Source organism: Takifugu rubripes, chromosome 21, assembly GCF_901000725.2.
Source record: "Takifugu rubripes chromosome 21, fTakRub1.2, whole genome shotgun sequence".
NCBI classification, from domain to species: Eukaryota; Metazoa; Chordata; class Actinopteri; order Tetraodontiformes; family Tetraodontidae; genus Takifugu; species Takifugu rubripes.
Window position 1 is genome coordinate 10,208,012 of NC_042305.1, and position 16,377 is coordinate 10,224,388.

The window sequence follows — 16,377 nt, forward strand, 5'->3', positions numbered from 1 at the left end:
GGAAAAAAAGATTTGACCTGATTCTTGTCTTTATTCTTTAACAGGAACAAGTGTTTAATCTTTGCAGGTACCTAAAACATGACAGCTGGCAAGCTGGGTGCTTTTATAATTTATCTCAGAATCACCTTTCATCAGCAGCAGGGGACACAGGTGCTGAAACGTGCCTTACTGGGACAGAGGGAGAATATTTTCATTGTAAACATTATGCTCAACATTGGCGGCCATATCTAAAGATCGCTAAACCCTAAAAGACTTGCTTGTTCTCCATGTGAAGCAACAGGTTTTTTTATCTTAACCATCAAACACCAGATTAGCTTAAGTCATTTGTCAATTATGCTGTTCTCTTCAAGGGTCAGTCCAGGTACTAATCATGGTTGAATGGAGAGGCAGAAATGCTGGAGAGGGGCAGATTGAGGACATGTTAAATGATCTGTGACACCTTGGTGACCCCTCCACTCCTGATTTATACCCTTTATGCCTTTAAGATAAACTATTAGCGTTAGCTTCATCATCTGCTTTTAACTGCAGAAACTGCTAGAAATATATATTGCTAGTATTGAATACTGACGGGGGCAGAGAGGCTAAAAGCCTCATAAAACCCGCTGCCAGTGGAAAATGAAATGATGCTTCTTGTGCGTCATTCTGATTGGATCTGATGATTCCACCCTTCGCTTCAGCCTTTAAATCCTGCACAATGTCATCGTCAGAGCGGGGGCGCTAATTACACACAGGCCGTCATCCCTGTGTGTACACGTAAGACTCCCTCTAAGTCCAAATCAATACAGAGTTTGTTAAAGAGCCACTAATGTCCACGGCCGTGTGCTTGACAGACACTAAAGACCTAGCCGTGGATCCAGCTACGACAGTCGAAGACACCCAGCTCACCCGGGGATCAATAATTTCTTAAACAAACAGCCTTTTGCTCCGTGTTTCGTACACCATCTGTCCTCCTGTCTCCTCTATCTCACATGCCTATCTGTTGCCCTTCCTTCACCTCTGTCCTATACGTTTCTTATCTATGCCTTCTCCGTTAACAAAGACGCAATCTTTATCTGGCTCCGTTTACCCAAAACACTTTCTTGAGCTCTTATCGGCTTATCTATACCCCTGCGCTACCCCGCTCCTCTCTCAATCATTCACTCTGTCCACGTCTCCCTCTCTGTCTCCTACTTTCTCCCTTTCACCCCTCACTCTCTGCCTCACCCTCTCCCTCTCTATCCCCAGCCAACAGCTTGATTGTCCTTGGGTCGGGGTGAACAATGTCGGCCCACATGGGGCCCTGCGCAGTCCCAGTCGCGAAGGAAGGGAGCACCAGAGAACACCCATAACTCAATGTTTCGAACTGGGCTGTGGGATAAAGGGAAGCCTCACACATGGCTGACTATGTGGGTCAGCCTTGGATCATTTGTGGAGGCGGAGGGCAGCAACTGGCACCAGAATCCCCCACTGAGAGTGTGTATGTATGTGTGTGAGAAAGAGTGTGTCATGTCCCCTTACAGCCTAGTGGTGAGGGCCCCCCTTCAGTTCATCCCGGGCAGCCTTTCTATGGGAAACCTGCCTCTCTCTCTCCCGTCCACCAACTTTGTTGCCCTCTTCCTCCCCCATCCTCTACGCGCACGCAGCCACGATGTCTTTGTGAGCACCGTGGACAAAACAGGGAGCTCTTTGGGGCCACCAATTAGTCCTCCCCCATGGGGCGACATGGCCGATGAATGGCGAGACCCCCAAACCGTCCACGCATATAATCTCAGTCTTCCCTTTGGAGGCCGTCCTGTCATCGCCATACAGATTGCACCTTGTTTTCAGAAAGATCTACTTCTTTATTTGAAGGCATGGCCCACTGCTCCAAAAAAAAAGGCGAGCATCCGGCTGCACGAGAGTCATTTTTGTCAGGAAAATGAAATGGAACACGTTCCACTTGTTGGGCGTCATCCTGGAGGGCACGCAGGGATGGGTTTTCGGAGGCGGGCGTGAGAGGTAGGTGAATTTTTCCCATCAATCATCGAGTGACATAAACAACAATAGAAACTTGGAATCCATTACCAAAAACAAACAAAGCCCTAGCAGGAGAGTCTGCAGCAGGGCCCTCAGACAGAGGCAGAGGCTATGTAAACCAAAGTGATGATTGAGTTGGCGCAGGGAGGACGTCTGAATGAGCGGCCCTGATCGCTAGTGAACCAAAACACATGTCAAAGTGACGAGATGTCTCAATAGACACATTATTGCCTCAGAGCTTCTCCTTCCCCTCTGAATATTGGTGCTGGGATCGCTTTAAAAGGGAGAATTTTGAATAAAAAAAAAAACAAGGTTTCTGAAGGACATCTGCTGACATTCAGCACGGCCAATTCACAGAGAAGGCTAATTTGTCCGTGCCAGGTTTTGGGTAAATGCTTTCAGGAGTCATAGTTGTACGAGTTCATCGTGACTTGGACATAAGGGAATCCAATTTTTCTTGGAGAAATATTGAGGCGGTACACCTTTCAAATACACCTTCAATGCGCCGGCCAGCATTTAACACACCAGTTTTCTCTTCTGCCCGACACCCAGCAGGGAAACCAAAGCAGCCAAGGTTGAGGGAAAAGAGAACCAGAGGGATTCTGCGACTGCCCAAATAAGCCAGATCTTCTTACCTTATCCAAAAATACACCCCAGACCACACTGAATGGAAGGACCGCACAGATATATTCCCATATTTTTAGACATTTGGTTAAAATTTGCTGAAAGGTGAGTTCGGTGGACTTTTCCTTCATCGGCCTGTACGGTAAAAAAGAAGTTTGGTCTGTAGTTAAATGACTGCCAAAATGAATTAAATAAACAGAAAGTAGAAGGGTTCATAGAGAGTTGTGTGTGTGTGTGTGGGGTTGTTTTTTGCAGTAGTGCTCAGACTATTTAATGCTTGGCTGGAGAGTCAGGCACCATTTCATCTTTGTTTTATTAAATATACCTGAGGAACACTAGCCTGGCAGCAGCATATAGCCTGTAATATACACACACTTTATGTCCCTCAGGGTTTAGATGGTGTCATGGAGTCACAGCATTTTAAAAGGGTTTCTTTTAAGCTGATATTTGTTTGTGATTTGGCCAGTGCTTAGTGAGAGCAAGGGTGGGGGTAGGAGGGGGGTGGATGAGAGCTGCTGAGCAATAGATCGATGACTTTGCGGTCCAACTGAGGGAAGTTCAGGGTGAGCAGCCGGAGAACCTTTAAATAGCCGTAATTGCAGCTCCGTTTTAACCCAAGTAATGGGGGACATGAACCGGGTCTGTGCGGGTCAAAGAGTTTCTGTTTAGCTTGTAGGGTAGAGGAGATAAAAACTGAGATTATCAAAAAAGGGTCACTACTAATATCTATGTCACTATGTCTGTGTTGCCTCAAAATGGTGTTGTGACAAACATCTAAGGGGAAGATACAGAGCAAATGCTCAAAGGCCCCAAAGAGGTGACGTCATAGCAGATTTTTATCAGTGACTTCACCCAAGAATTATAAATGTTCTGGCCATCCTCAGTTACCCTCCCACAGACATTAACATAAATAATATTGTCAAAGCTTCCTCCTCCGAAGGGGCTGCATGCCACACCTGAAGATCTGACCAAACCTTTGTTTGAAAACAGTGGGAAACATTTCAATGAAAACCACCATTCTAAGCCCAGCCACGTGATCCCATGTAGGTAGAGAAATGCTGACATGTTTTGATTTTTTTTTTTACACAAGAAAAAAAAGATCATAGTGAGTGCCTGCACAATGTAGCTTCATTAAGGAAGACAAAACTGGAGCTTTGCCGTGACCCAGAAAACGATACAGCACCCGAACGTGCAATAAATAACCCAGAGAAGCACGAACGGAACTGAAAATTAAACTGAAGCCACAAAACGCCACAAAAATGATGATTTCAGACCTGCCGGTCCATTAGCAGGACTTCTATTGGAATAAGCCTCATTCCCCCGTGCGTCCACCAATGACATTTTTCCGGCTGACTGGGCAGGTAAACAGATTCTGGGGGAGAGTCATTTCTGCGGTGAAAAAGCCTCCTCTCTTTTCTTTCTCTTCTTCTGTCTCTATCAATTTCTTCTTTCTGCTTTTGCCTCCCGCTGATCTGTCCATTCCCATCCCCTCCTCCTAAACTTCTGTTTTGCACCGGCCCTCCTCCTCCTGCCCTCCCTCCCCTCCTCTACAGTTACTCTGCAGCGGTCCGGCCTGTCACATTCCATCCAGTCCACCCCAGCGAGCGACTACAACTTACACTAAAACAAACGGGCTCTGAGGGGAACCACTCCAGTCGCTATTACCATATGAACGACTCACTTCCTGACGCACAATGAACTACTGACATATCTCCTCTTAAGCTGTCCTTCGTGGAACTGTGTTATTAATGGGGCATAAAGGAGGGTCTGTGCGGAGGTTGTCTTTCCCCGGCCCGGTTGGGTCCTCCTCCGCGTGCTTTCCCAGCGCCGCGGCGTTTGCTTCACCGGAGGTTCACACGTTCAAGAGCACAGCGGTTTACAGCAGAGCGCTGGAAATACATGAAACAAAGCCTCTGAAGAACACCAAGTCGCTCATATGTTCCGGGGAGCACATGCACACATTTTCAAAGGCCGGAGCAACACAGCGTTCACATGAGAGGCCAACCACTACATCTACTTCTCCTCTCATCCACCTCCTCCTCACCAAAATACTTCAAAAGTCCTAGCTTGTCAGCAGCTGAAGTCTTTGAAAAGGAAGCACAGCAGGGATTTTTTTTCCCCTTCTATTTCAAAATGGTTGCAAAATGCATATAAATGGTTAGGGTTTTTTTTTTTTGCTGTTCCTGTGCAATTCCGATTCAACGGGGTTCAGTGTTTTTCTTGTGTTTTTCTCAAGCCGGATCATATCGGTCCTTTCCTCAGTCACGTCCTCTTCGGGAGAAGAACTGACATTCAGTAATAGGGTAAAAAAAAGGAAAAAAGGCTGTAATTACAGTGAGTCACCATGCATTTGCTAAAGGAACAAGAGCGAGGCTGACAAGAATGGAGGAAATATAATCAACACAAATTACACGCAGCAGCACTTTGATGATCGCTGCAGCAAAGTATTATTGAAATATTTAGTCATGACCAATTTGCACCGTTCAGGCCTGCCGACCGGCTTTAATGGTGGCCCGATACTCCTTCGGCGTATCTACAAGAGTCTTCCCATCGACTGAAACGGAGAAAAGAGGAAGTATCATGTGATGCGGTCGGACACCCGCAGTTTGTTTGGCCAATCTATACATGTGATCCGTTCGGAGGAGGAAGTTTTGTTGAATGGCCCATTGTGATTGACTGCTACAGCTCACATCCTGGGGGGGCGGAAACAAGATCAGATTTGTTCAAGAATCCCCTACTTCTGTGTGAACTCCACAAATCAGAAACGTTCAGGGCGAGAGTATTAGGTTCTCCCCACTGCTAAAATCTGTAGCACAGGAAACATTTGTCGTCAGGGAGCGTGACGCCAAGTTGGGCCTAACTTTGATGTTCAAATTCCGATGTGTCGCCACAGGAAGACACTGAAAGTGACAGCTGGTGCCGTACAGCCCTATAAAATGAGCTCGTGTTGTACCTTGTCTGAGGGCTCCAAGCTGATTTGTAGGAAGAGACGATGCACACTTTCACAGCGTCGCATTAAAGCACGCTCAGTTACATAAATCCCGGTGACTTTTATCTATAAAGGTAAATATGAAACTCAATAATACCAACGACTGAAGCTCAGCATCACCCGATGCCATTAAAACAATGAAAACCCGAGTCGGACGGATCAGATCTAAATCTGACCGCAACGTCATCTGACGCCGAGCACGTGGTCGACCACTGACATCTGATCCACGGAACCCGGCCCAAAACCTCGATAGCTGATACCAGAGGGATGCAGCACAGTATGACTTCACCCAGAGTCATTATGGGCTGCCGTGCACCCCTGGATGTGTGCACGGCATTAAGACGCTGCGTCTGTTATCTGCCGCTGATGTGTGCCATAACTGTGTGTACATGTGTGTGGATCATAAATCATTTATAGCCAGCCATCACTCTTCCTTAAAGCTTGTCCAAAGCTTGTTATCACCTGCAAATATTTATTCACCCAACTGCACCACAACCCCCCCCCCCTCCCCTCCCCCAGCAGGTGAAAAGAGCTCTGTCATCCCCAGGTAACGAAACACTGTTTGTCTTGTTGCTGCAATAGGTGCTGTCTGCCCATTGGAGAGATAGCTATCAGTTAAAAGGGTAACCAAAGCCTCTTCACCAGCCCCCACCCCAATACCTCGCAGGTCCACATTACAAATGTCCCTTTTAATTAGGGACATATGGCAGGCCGACTGTAGTTGGGACAGCGGAACCATAATTTAATTTGTCGTAGCCCCGATGGTCACGCCATACCATGTCACTATACAAACACATCTTGAATAAGTCTGGTTTGGTCTGAGTGAAACCAATGGGAGGAAGAGAAAGGGGGAAGAAAGGACATGAAGGAAAATAAATAATGACTCTGGTGATCAGTATCTGACCATCTGCTCCTTTTCCCTCTTCACGTGTAACATAATGCATCCCAGGGAATGAATAACTTTTGCTAATGGCTATTAAAAGCTCCTGAGAATCCGCTAATGCTCTATCCACTAAAATCAATATCTCCTCCGACCACGATCTTTATTCAATCTCAATACAGTGGCACAAAGAATTAATGACGGTAAGTGAATGGGCGCAATCACAAGAGGCGCTCTCCAAATATCTTGAGCACTGCGCGTCACACTCGAGTACAAAAACTACAAACTACATCAACGTGTTAAAAAACACTGCGTCCAGAAAGGGACACTCCAATCGGTAACAAAGGATGCCAAATTGACAATTAATTAAATACCTCTCCCCTGTGCTCGCCCTTTCCACTCACGACGTGCCGCACGCACAGCTCAGGCGCTATTTACTATAGTAATTAGCCGAGTGTTTAAAGCGCGGAAATTCCCGTGATAAAGAAATAAGTATCTGCCTGCCTCCAGGGTGGGAGAGGCAATGAGAAGACTCAAACAGGCAGTCAGGCCTTGTTAAGCAAGTGCTGTAGGTAAGAAATGAGTCCTCCCGAGGTAGCCGACAGAGTCAGGCTCTTCTATTACCGTGAAAAATGGAAAACCCCACATCTGTGCTGATCATCATTTCACAACATCATCATGCTATTAACACGTCGAGTAGAGCTTCCTGGGTAATGGTTTTCTCTCTTTGACAGGGCTGGAGGTGCATCTGCGCTGCATTACTGGCAAATGTAGTCAGTGGTTTGGCTGGTGAAGGACAGTCAGCAATAATAAATATTTCAGTTTCAAACCTGTGAATTAGGACGGACAGAGCAGGAATCAATTATTTGCGCTGCAGCGGCTACATTTTGAACCATCACAGTATTCTCAGCTCTTGATTTCTCATTTAGTCGCTTATTGGCTTTCCTGTTTCGTTATGTCATCGAAAGTCAATGGTTATGGGAATAACTGGATATTAGTAAGAAGAGTTCATAAAGAGAGTGCGTGATCTTTTGGATCACCCACACAATAAAAAACCTTGTGATTGGGTATGCTGTATGTCAACCCCTTCATGTAATCACTCGGCTGTCACCATTTTATTGGCTGTGGATGTTGTGTTATTGGGGTCATGTATTTATGTCTATGTGAGGAACACAAGTGTGATTGGTTTAGGACAGGAAAGCGTCGTTCGCAGGCAGCCCAGACAAATGAGGCCATTATTTGCTTCTGCATCCTCAGTCTCTGGCGTTGTAGTGACATCAAACGCGGGTTTTTTCACCAGCCTGTCTCATCCGCGTCTGTTCATTTAACAAACGGTCACCCACACTTTATGAACACCAAAGTGCACACACACACACACACACACACACACCCAAAGACATTTGCAAACTCACGCTAAGTCCTCCACCTGTTACAGCCTGACGTGAGTGAGTGTGGCAGCGGCGCCTGTGTGAACACACCACCACATCCCATCTTATCAGCATGCTGCATGAAAACCTGTTTGTTCTAGATAGAGTCTGAAACAAAGAACCGGCCAGCTTGAGGGAATTCAGCGAGAACTCAACAGAACAGGACTAAGCCCAGATGCAAATCCACCAGGCGAGAGGGGAAAGGATGCAGTTCGGCGGTAGGAAGACAAACAACGGCGAGACACCGCAGGATCGACAAAATCCTAATTCTATCTAGGTCAGCGCCGATACTCCAAAGAAGCGCCCACCCTTTCCTCCCCGTCTGATGTGTTTGTTGTCAGGTGCAGTGATGTAACAGCCTGTAAGTTCGGTAAGATGGAGCCCAGGTAGAGGAGCAGTGCATTGATACGCACTGATAAAGAGCTAAAGTAGTCCCAGAGTTCCGGTTGTTTTGTTAATTTTGCACAGAGATGAATGCTTATTTGGAGATCCGGATACATCAAATAATTAACAGATAGTGGGGCTAGATAACCGTCACCCACCATCTAGTGTTCCCATCTAGTTACCGGGCTACAATTACTTGCCTAGCTAGTATTACGAGATCTCCCTCACCCTGTGCACTCTAACAAACACAGCATGGGAGAGGCTGGACAGGAAGTTTTCTCTCTGATATCCCTGCTGAACAGGTGAAATGAATGGCTGTAGGCTTTAATTAAACCCAGAATTTTTAAAATCCCTTGTCAAAACTGAAATGTGTCGCAAAATGGCGGTTTGACCAGTTTTGAATCAGCAAACTCTCCGCTGCTCCCTCACACTCCCAATTAAACAATTGCTCTTTAATACCACAACCAATAAATAGGGGATTTCTTCCGTGTTCAGATGAGCTAACACAGATCCGACAAGGAGAAAATAAAGAGACTATATCAGGGAGACAGATGAGACAGTCCCAGATTAGCTGAGGGTGGAAGTAGATCAAAAGACGCGGTATTTCAGGATGCTGCTGGTGCACTGGCCAATCAAACCTCGGAGACCAAAACAGACCCTAAACAGTCTCTGTTTATGCAAAACTGCATCCGTACACAAACAAGACCCTCTAATATGCACACACACAAGGCCGCGCGAGCTTGCACCTCCCCAGAAAACTTAGAAGGAAATAACTCAGTAAACATGCAAATCAAAGGTGAAAATGGTATTTAATGAAAAAAACTGTTTGCTTTTTTTTAACAAAGTGTAAAAAGCCCCCCAGATTGAGATGAATGAATGGAGCTAGCATGCTGTGGACCTTATCAGAGTGGGGGATGAATGAACATATTATTATGCGAGGCACAGCCTCTCTCTTCCTGCCTCACAGCTTGTCCGTCTTCCTGACTATCAACCTGGCCGCCTGATTACCTGCCCACACACAGACCACCCTTTGTCCGCATAAAAGGGCCATGGATGGGGGGGGAGGTGCAAAATTATTTCTTTCCAAAAGTCTTTTTTGGATTTATTTTAACCCTTCTTGCCTGCTTCCCTTTCTAAAAATCCTTCTTTCTGCTTTTATTCCATGTAGCTGGCCATCTTCTCCTCTGCATCACTGCCCGTCTCACAGACTTGCCATCAGTGGGAGAAGTTACAGCTCAGCCTGAACCGAAGTCTGTATAAACCTCTTCAAACCTTGGATGTAACATGGTAAAAACATAGAAATTTCCCTCAACCTTCTTCACCTGCTGGTCTGGAATGTCGTGCTTGCCATACATTTAATTAGAATACCAGGATACACTCACTTAAATGGGTGTGCCTGTGCGTGTGTGTGAGTGTGTGAAGGCCTTTTGTGAGGCCTCCACTCAGCGGGGTGATGATAAGTACTCCCAGCCCAGCGCGCCGCATGAGCTGATGGTCAGACAGCCCGAGAACACTGGGGGCCTTGTGGCTGTGCCTGCGTGTGCGCGCGTGTGTATGTATTGTGGTGAAAAGAGGCAAAAGGGGAAAACGATGGCTGGTGATTGGAGTGCACGAAGGGTGTGGGAGTGTGTGTGTGTGTGTGTGTGTGTGTGTGTGCGTGCGTGCGTGCATGTGTGTGTGTGTGTGTGTGTGTGCGTGCAGCCACGCCACCGCCAGACCATGCCACATGGCTGCAATTTGTTCATTAGGTATGTAATAAATGTACACACACACAGTGGTAATATTGTTCTGAGTTCTGCCTGATTGGATTCTGAAATGGAGGACCCTCGGGGGAATCTCTTGTTGTCTGCAAGCCACTGTGACCGGGAGATGGCTGGTTTCATAATGAGGTTTCAGTCCTGGAGAAACACGTGCAGTTTGTATTTATGGGAAAGTTCGAATCATTTTGTGCTGTAAAATATTAGAAATTAGCAGCCGCATAGACGCAGTTTTGACTGGTCCAATGTTTGTCTTAAGGTTTCTTTATCACATTAACAAGTGATTGTCCTGGTTTGTCAGTCACCTGGAAAAAACTGATCACCAAGGGCCAATTAGAAGCAATTTATCATCATCGTTGGAGAGCGAGATGAGCCAGCGGCGGTCGTTAGGAGGTCCCCGCAGTCTGGGGTATTAGTCCACGCTTGTTTGAGCAAAACAACCGCCCGTTAGCATGTTTGCATCGTAAGCTAACCTGTGAAAGTTGAACTCCGATCTGAAGGGTACGCAGAAGTAAGGATAAAAAAATAAAATTTGGGAGTCAGTGGGAGTGTCGGAGGTAGAAAGCTGCCTGTTCCACAGTCAGCGTGAAGGTCGGCTTTCACACTGGATTTCCTCTACTTTGATGACTGATGCACGTGCACGCAGTCAAGCATGGCTGGTTCTACGGATTCTTGTGAATACACACACACACACACACACACACACACACACACACTTTTACCTCATCCCCCACCTGCTGCACCTGAGAATGTGCCGTCTATGATGTCAACTTCAATCCCCACACTTCAAAGGGAAAAAAGAGGATCACCACCATAACCATAAACAGCACCTTCTCAGTTTCTCCTTTGTCCTTCTGTCCCTTAATGGCAATTCTACACGACCCCATTCAAAGCTGGGAGAAATAAACAGCCAGGTCTTAGGTGTGTCCTTGGTTTCAGGCCATTTAAACTCTCTGCACGCCCCACAAACACTGACAGGCTTTCACGTTTCTCACTTATTTACATAGAGAAATTGTCCTGCGCATGTTTGTGTTTTTAAACTTGTCTTCTGTGTCTGTAAGAATGACTTCATCTACATTGTAGCTGCATCTTCAATAAAAGAAAAACAGTTGCTTGTGCCCACAATCCCATGATTACAGTTGTGCTGGTTGCTGGCTCTCCCAGAACTCCCAGTGGATGCATGCAGGGACTGATGTGATGAGACACAGTGATAATACCACCACCACATTAGAGCACGGTAAGCCATCGAAGACCTAAATGTGATTATGAGGTCATGTGGTAGGCACCAGGCCTACAGGCATAACAAACCCAAAAAAACCTTCTCTCTGAATACAACAGCATTTATCAGAGGGACACAAACCAAAAAGAAATAATTAAGAATGACAAGAAACAGAAAAAGGCAGAGTTGCCGGCAGGTAAACAGTGACGGGCAGACAGGGCTCCATAGCCAGGGGTATTCCCTGCCTTGGAAATTTCCAGTGGTCAATTTCCATAGTGAGTCCTCACTGAATAACACATGAATTCCGCATGATTTGTACCATCAAAACCTCCAACTGAGCATGAAACAGGAGTCCCTAACTCATCTCCTGGCTGAGCAGAGGCAGATGTTGTGCACCAAGGTGAAATAACGGCGGTTCAGCATGCTGTAACAGGCTGCTGATACTTGTGAGCGTGCTGTTCTGGAGACAATACGGCTGCCAAAATACTCTTAGATGGGGTACAAAGAGGGATTATACATATGTGCCTGTGAGGGTGTGGGGCAAGGAGAGGCTGAAAAGATGCACTTGCGGAGTGCAAGGAGATGGTCGGTTCACTGCTGGGATAAAAATGGAATCCATTTTGGTTCCTGAAGCACTCTAATCCATAGTGTGAGGACCTGTGTGTTAGCCTACCGCTGCTCTTTCAATCACTTCCCCCCATTCCTCCTCCGCTCCGCTTCAATTTTTCCACCTTCCCTTTGCTAAACTGTTTATATAATTCCCTCCTTTCCTTACTACTCGGTTCTCCTTTCCTTTCCTTTCCTCCTCTCTCGAGGCAACCGCGCACCCCAACACTGTCTCAGGTCCTGAAACTATGGCAACGGCGGGAGAGAGCAAGCGCTCTCTATGATTAATAGATGAGAGATGCACTGCCAATCGCTGGGGCATGGGGAGGAGGGACAGATGCACTCCACAAGAGCCGCACAATCACACTATCAACACCCCCACCCCGGCCCCATCACGGCCAACAGCCACCCTGCACGTTTAGTGGTAGGATAATGCACACAGATGACGGGAAGCATCTTAAAAAACACGCAGACACGTTCTCGTGCGTTAGAGACTGACTTAAAAGTGCAGATGAAAAGAGAGCAGAGTTTCCCTGAGGCTTCCTCCTCCTGACCTGAACCTCACGGGCACATCCCAAAATAATGTGACCGAACGGGCTGCCTCTGCATCTTGAAGCTGCCCACTCTCACCTGGAAAAGCGCGGCAGCAGGACAGTCATGGGGACATCGTGCGTTTCTATCATCCGATCTGCAGCGTGAGACTTTCGAGGCCAGACGTTCATCCATCGCCCAGACAATCACACAAAGCCCCGCTGCTCTTGGATTATCCCTGCAAATGCATTTGCCTTTCTATTCCATTTCATAATGACAGGCGAGCAAACCCAGCTGTGATGAAGGTATTATGGAATTTACCCTGCGTTTTTTTTTAAATTATTATTTTTCAATGGTCATTCTTTTGGCCAGAGTTTGCTACCAAAGACCCAAAACACCATCAAAGACTTTGCCAAATGTGTCACCAACCTTTGGTACCCAGCCCAAATAAGCCTTTTGTGCAGGCACTGTTCATGATTCTGGCTTTTTTTCTTCTCTTTTTTGGCATTGGCATCAGATTCAATCAATTATGCAAATCAGCCGGGTTTGAGGAGCGTTAACACATGGAGAGCTAATTCAGTGGATGCACTGTAGAATCATTTATAGGGTGTTGGAGAGGTGAAGATTAAGAGCGTAAAAGCCACCAGAGAGAACTGTGCATGAAAATGTGAATATATTGTGCATGTGTGTGTGTGTGTAAGTGTGATGCAAGGGATCACAAGGAGATTACATTTGAAATGAGCCATGCTGTGCATCGAGTAGGCTGCATCGCACGTTGCCTATAGGTGGAGTCTGTTTGGTGTTTAAGCGAGCGTGAGCCACATTCATCGTCTTCACCATAGACCAGATATTCCACTACGGCTGAAAAGGAAGGGGGCAGTCAGCAAATAGAAAGCTGACCTTTAGAAACCCAACAGAGCAGACACACCGAGATGAGGAACATAGCTCTGCTCTCCTGAGTGACATCACTTATTAACACTTAGCGTTAGCAGAGTTTATTATCTCAGATGAAGTCTCGGACGAATAAATTCAATTTATAGAGGGCCGAGCGAAACAGACGTTTATTTTTTTTTTACAGTGGAAGTGATGTTAAATTGGTTGTAGCAGGTACAGGGCCGGTGAAAAGGCAGTCATCTCGGTGTAGTAAGAACCGGGTCGCAAACGTGACAACGCCACAAAAGCCTCTTGGATCCCGCTGCCCCGTAAAATCAAATGCGCAACCCCCCCTCCCCAAACAGCACATCCGCAGACTTATAATTATCCTTTTTTAATGTTCTGCTATCACAGCAGGCTCCCCTTTTTGCGTGCGGGGTGTGTAATTAAGCAGAAGCAACTAAAAGAGATGCGGGGTCCGGAAAATGGGGTAAGCATCAATAAACCAGATGCAGAACGGGAGGGTTTTGGTGAAATGGTAGCCTGATTGCTTGAGAAAGCCACAGCCAGCCCACACATGTAGGGCGTACATCCATAAAACATGCTTTTGTGATCGTAACACATGCAGACGTGCGCTCAGGGGTGAATCTGAAGGACTGACACTGAGTGAATGAGGAGCAATGATTAACAAAAACTGGAGGGTCTGGCTCGTTTACCACATCTATAGAGGGTCAATTCATTAGACCATTAGCAAAGCCATTTATCAATAATTCAACACAACTGTACTCAAGCTGGAGCTGTCCTTAAGCAGCTAAGGCCTTTCCCTGCCTCTCTTACACGCACCCACGCACGGACAGGGTGGTGTGACGGATCCCCATCCGTCACACACAATGCCATTCCCGTTGCCATTGTTAGGGGATCAAACAGTCCACAGGACGTTGCTCCCAATTCAAGCGAGCGACTCCTGCCGCCGCGTTGCTCAGTGAGAAAGAGGCAGCGCCGAGGATGCAAATGTAATCATGTTGTAATTCATCTATCTGCAGCCCAGCACGTCAGTGCGTTCCGTCTTAATAGCGGGATTTGCACTTTTGTTTGCTGTGTTTGCAGTGGTGGGATTTATTGAAAAAGGCCTCCAGCGCATTTTAAGTGGCCCGAGGCTAATGTATGAGGAGCGGTGGTAAAATATTCAGTGTTCATATTGATACATGCAAAATGCCTGGCCTGGAACTTACTACAGGATGCAACACTCTGTAGCGTCAAATATTTCCCGCGATTCACAAGTTTTCTCTTCGGGGTGGCATGAATCAGTTTTCATTTGCTCTGAAAGTTCCATAGGTTGTGCTGCTACAATCAGCTGACGGGTGCCTCTGTGGCTCCCTTTGATACTGGGAGAGGAGGCAGCGAAGGAGAGGAGAAGTGGCACCGAGTGGGTGTCGGCAGCGCGGCTGTTGGATGTGGTTTTCAGGCCTCTGTCTTCTCTCCCGGCGTGTTCGTGCACATTATTTACCGTATGCACACTTGAATTTCGGAGCACTTTAGTCGCCTGGTCTGAATCAGACGCGTTAGCTGGATTTTGGAGGACCAGAACAACGGAGACCACTCCACCTCCTGGTGTAGCGGAGCTTGACATCTCCGAACACACCCTGTCAGTGCGCGAAACACAGAATCCCCTGACTCTCCAGAAAAGAAAGAAAGAAAGAAAAAATATATATATGTAAAGCGATAAAAAAAACAACAACACTACAACCCAGAAAAAATAAGATCAGGCCGCTTAAGTTTACGCGAACTGTTGTTGTTGTTCCAAATTTTTAATCGCGGCCAATGAAAATCCCACGACGCACTGTCGTGATGAGCAGCAAACGTTTCTTCTACGAATCAAACAATCAAACCCGCTCAGTAGATTGTGTTTGAACATTGGCCTACAAATGGGAATTTGGCGGATGTAGTTTTGAAGAGCCGAAAGCGGCTCTAATAAGGCGGCGGACCTGCGAAGATCGGAGTCCTCCAAGTCCGCAGCAGCGCATTTCAAAGGCGTCCACGCGTCTGCGAATAATACCGGCAGATTTCCATCGTGTTATGACACACTGGTGTCCAAAACGCACCCCGCTTCTTTTTTTATAACTAAACTAAAGCCTCAGATGGATTACGCACGGAATAGTGATGCGTTGATAACCACAGAAGCGTCTTCTGCGTTAAACACACCACCAATAATAGTACTATCTCTGCTTTAAATTTACTTTTGGATTTTTAAGAAAGCTATATGAAATAAAATATATGATCGATGAAAGGAAATAAATAATAAAAAAGTAACTGTGAAGCAGTGCACTTGTCGCCCGGTCTGCTGTTTGTACAGAAGATGATTTACCGTCTGGAAAACGCACTGATACGCGTTCATCTAAAGTTTGAAATAAACAAAGAATTCTTTACCTTCAGCTCATGAATGGATGCGTCTCGGAGTGGTTCTACAACTCTGCCCTTTAGTAATCCATGAGACGGCGCTCACGGCAGTTCAGACGGCGCCCGCTTCGGCACAACAACAATACGAGCGCTACTTTTCTCTTGCGCTTCTTTTTGTTACATGCCGCGCTGAAATCACACCTCTTCACAGCAAAATATCCATCGGAAATCCACTCTGCGGAGGGAAGACAACGGGCTGTTTTGATTTCGAAACTCCCCTCGGTGAAACTGAAGCAGACGAGCGTCCCAGGACCGGCTACGGAGCTGGATCTCAGTCCTTTCCACAAAAGCTCACGGTCATCCTATTTGGAGATGAAGCTTCTTAGCAGACTGGAGCGCAGCGCAGCGAGACCAGCTGTCACCCGCCCGCTCCACGCACGCATGCACGCGCGCGCACACACACACATATACACCGACGCTTTCACATAGGGAGGAGCTACGTCTGGTACGAGAGGTATTGTGTCAATTGGTGCCAGTTATGGACAACTGTATTTCTATTTTTACGCAGGTATTTCATAAGAATGCGCGGCGTAGAAAGAGAAAAGCCCGTCCGCTGGGAGTGAGAGAGGGAGAAAGAGAGAGGGGGGAGATGTTGTCATAGGTTAGTTGGATATTTTAAATAAGATTAAGCTCTA

The 16,377-nt window shown here is 46.7% G+C and overlaps 1 protein-coding gene across 4 annotated transcripts in view; it reads right to left on the minus strand.

The window, feature by feature from the left end:
• Positions 1-16,164, minus strand: part of sema6a (sema domain, transmembrane domain (TM), and cytoplasmic domain, (semaphorin) 6A) — a 78,787-nt gene extending 62,623 nt beyond the window's left edge. For 2 of the 4 annotated variants that reach the window (XM_029829200.1, XM_011615504.2), the window contains exon 1: positions 15,713-16,161. The gene's annotated coding sequence lies outside the window, so the exon portion shown is untranslated. Of the gene's footprint in view, positions 1-15,712 lie in introns of all 4 variants that reach the window. The other 2 variants (XM_029829199.1, XM_011615503.2) reach the window with 2 other exon arrangements.
• Positions 16,165-16,377: the final 213 nt, after the last annotated feature.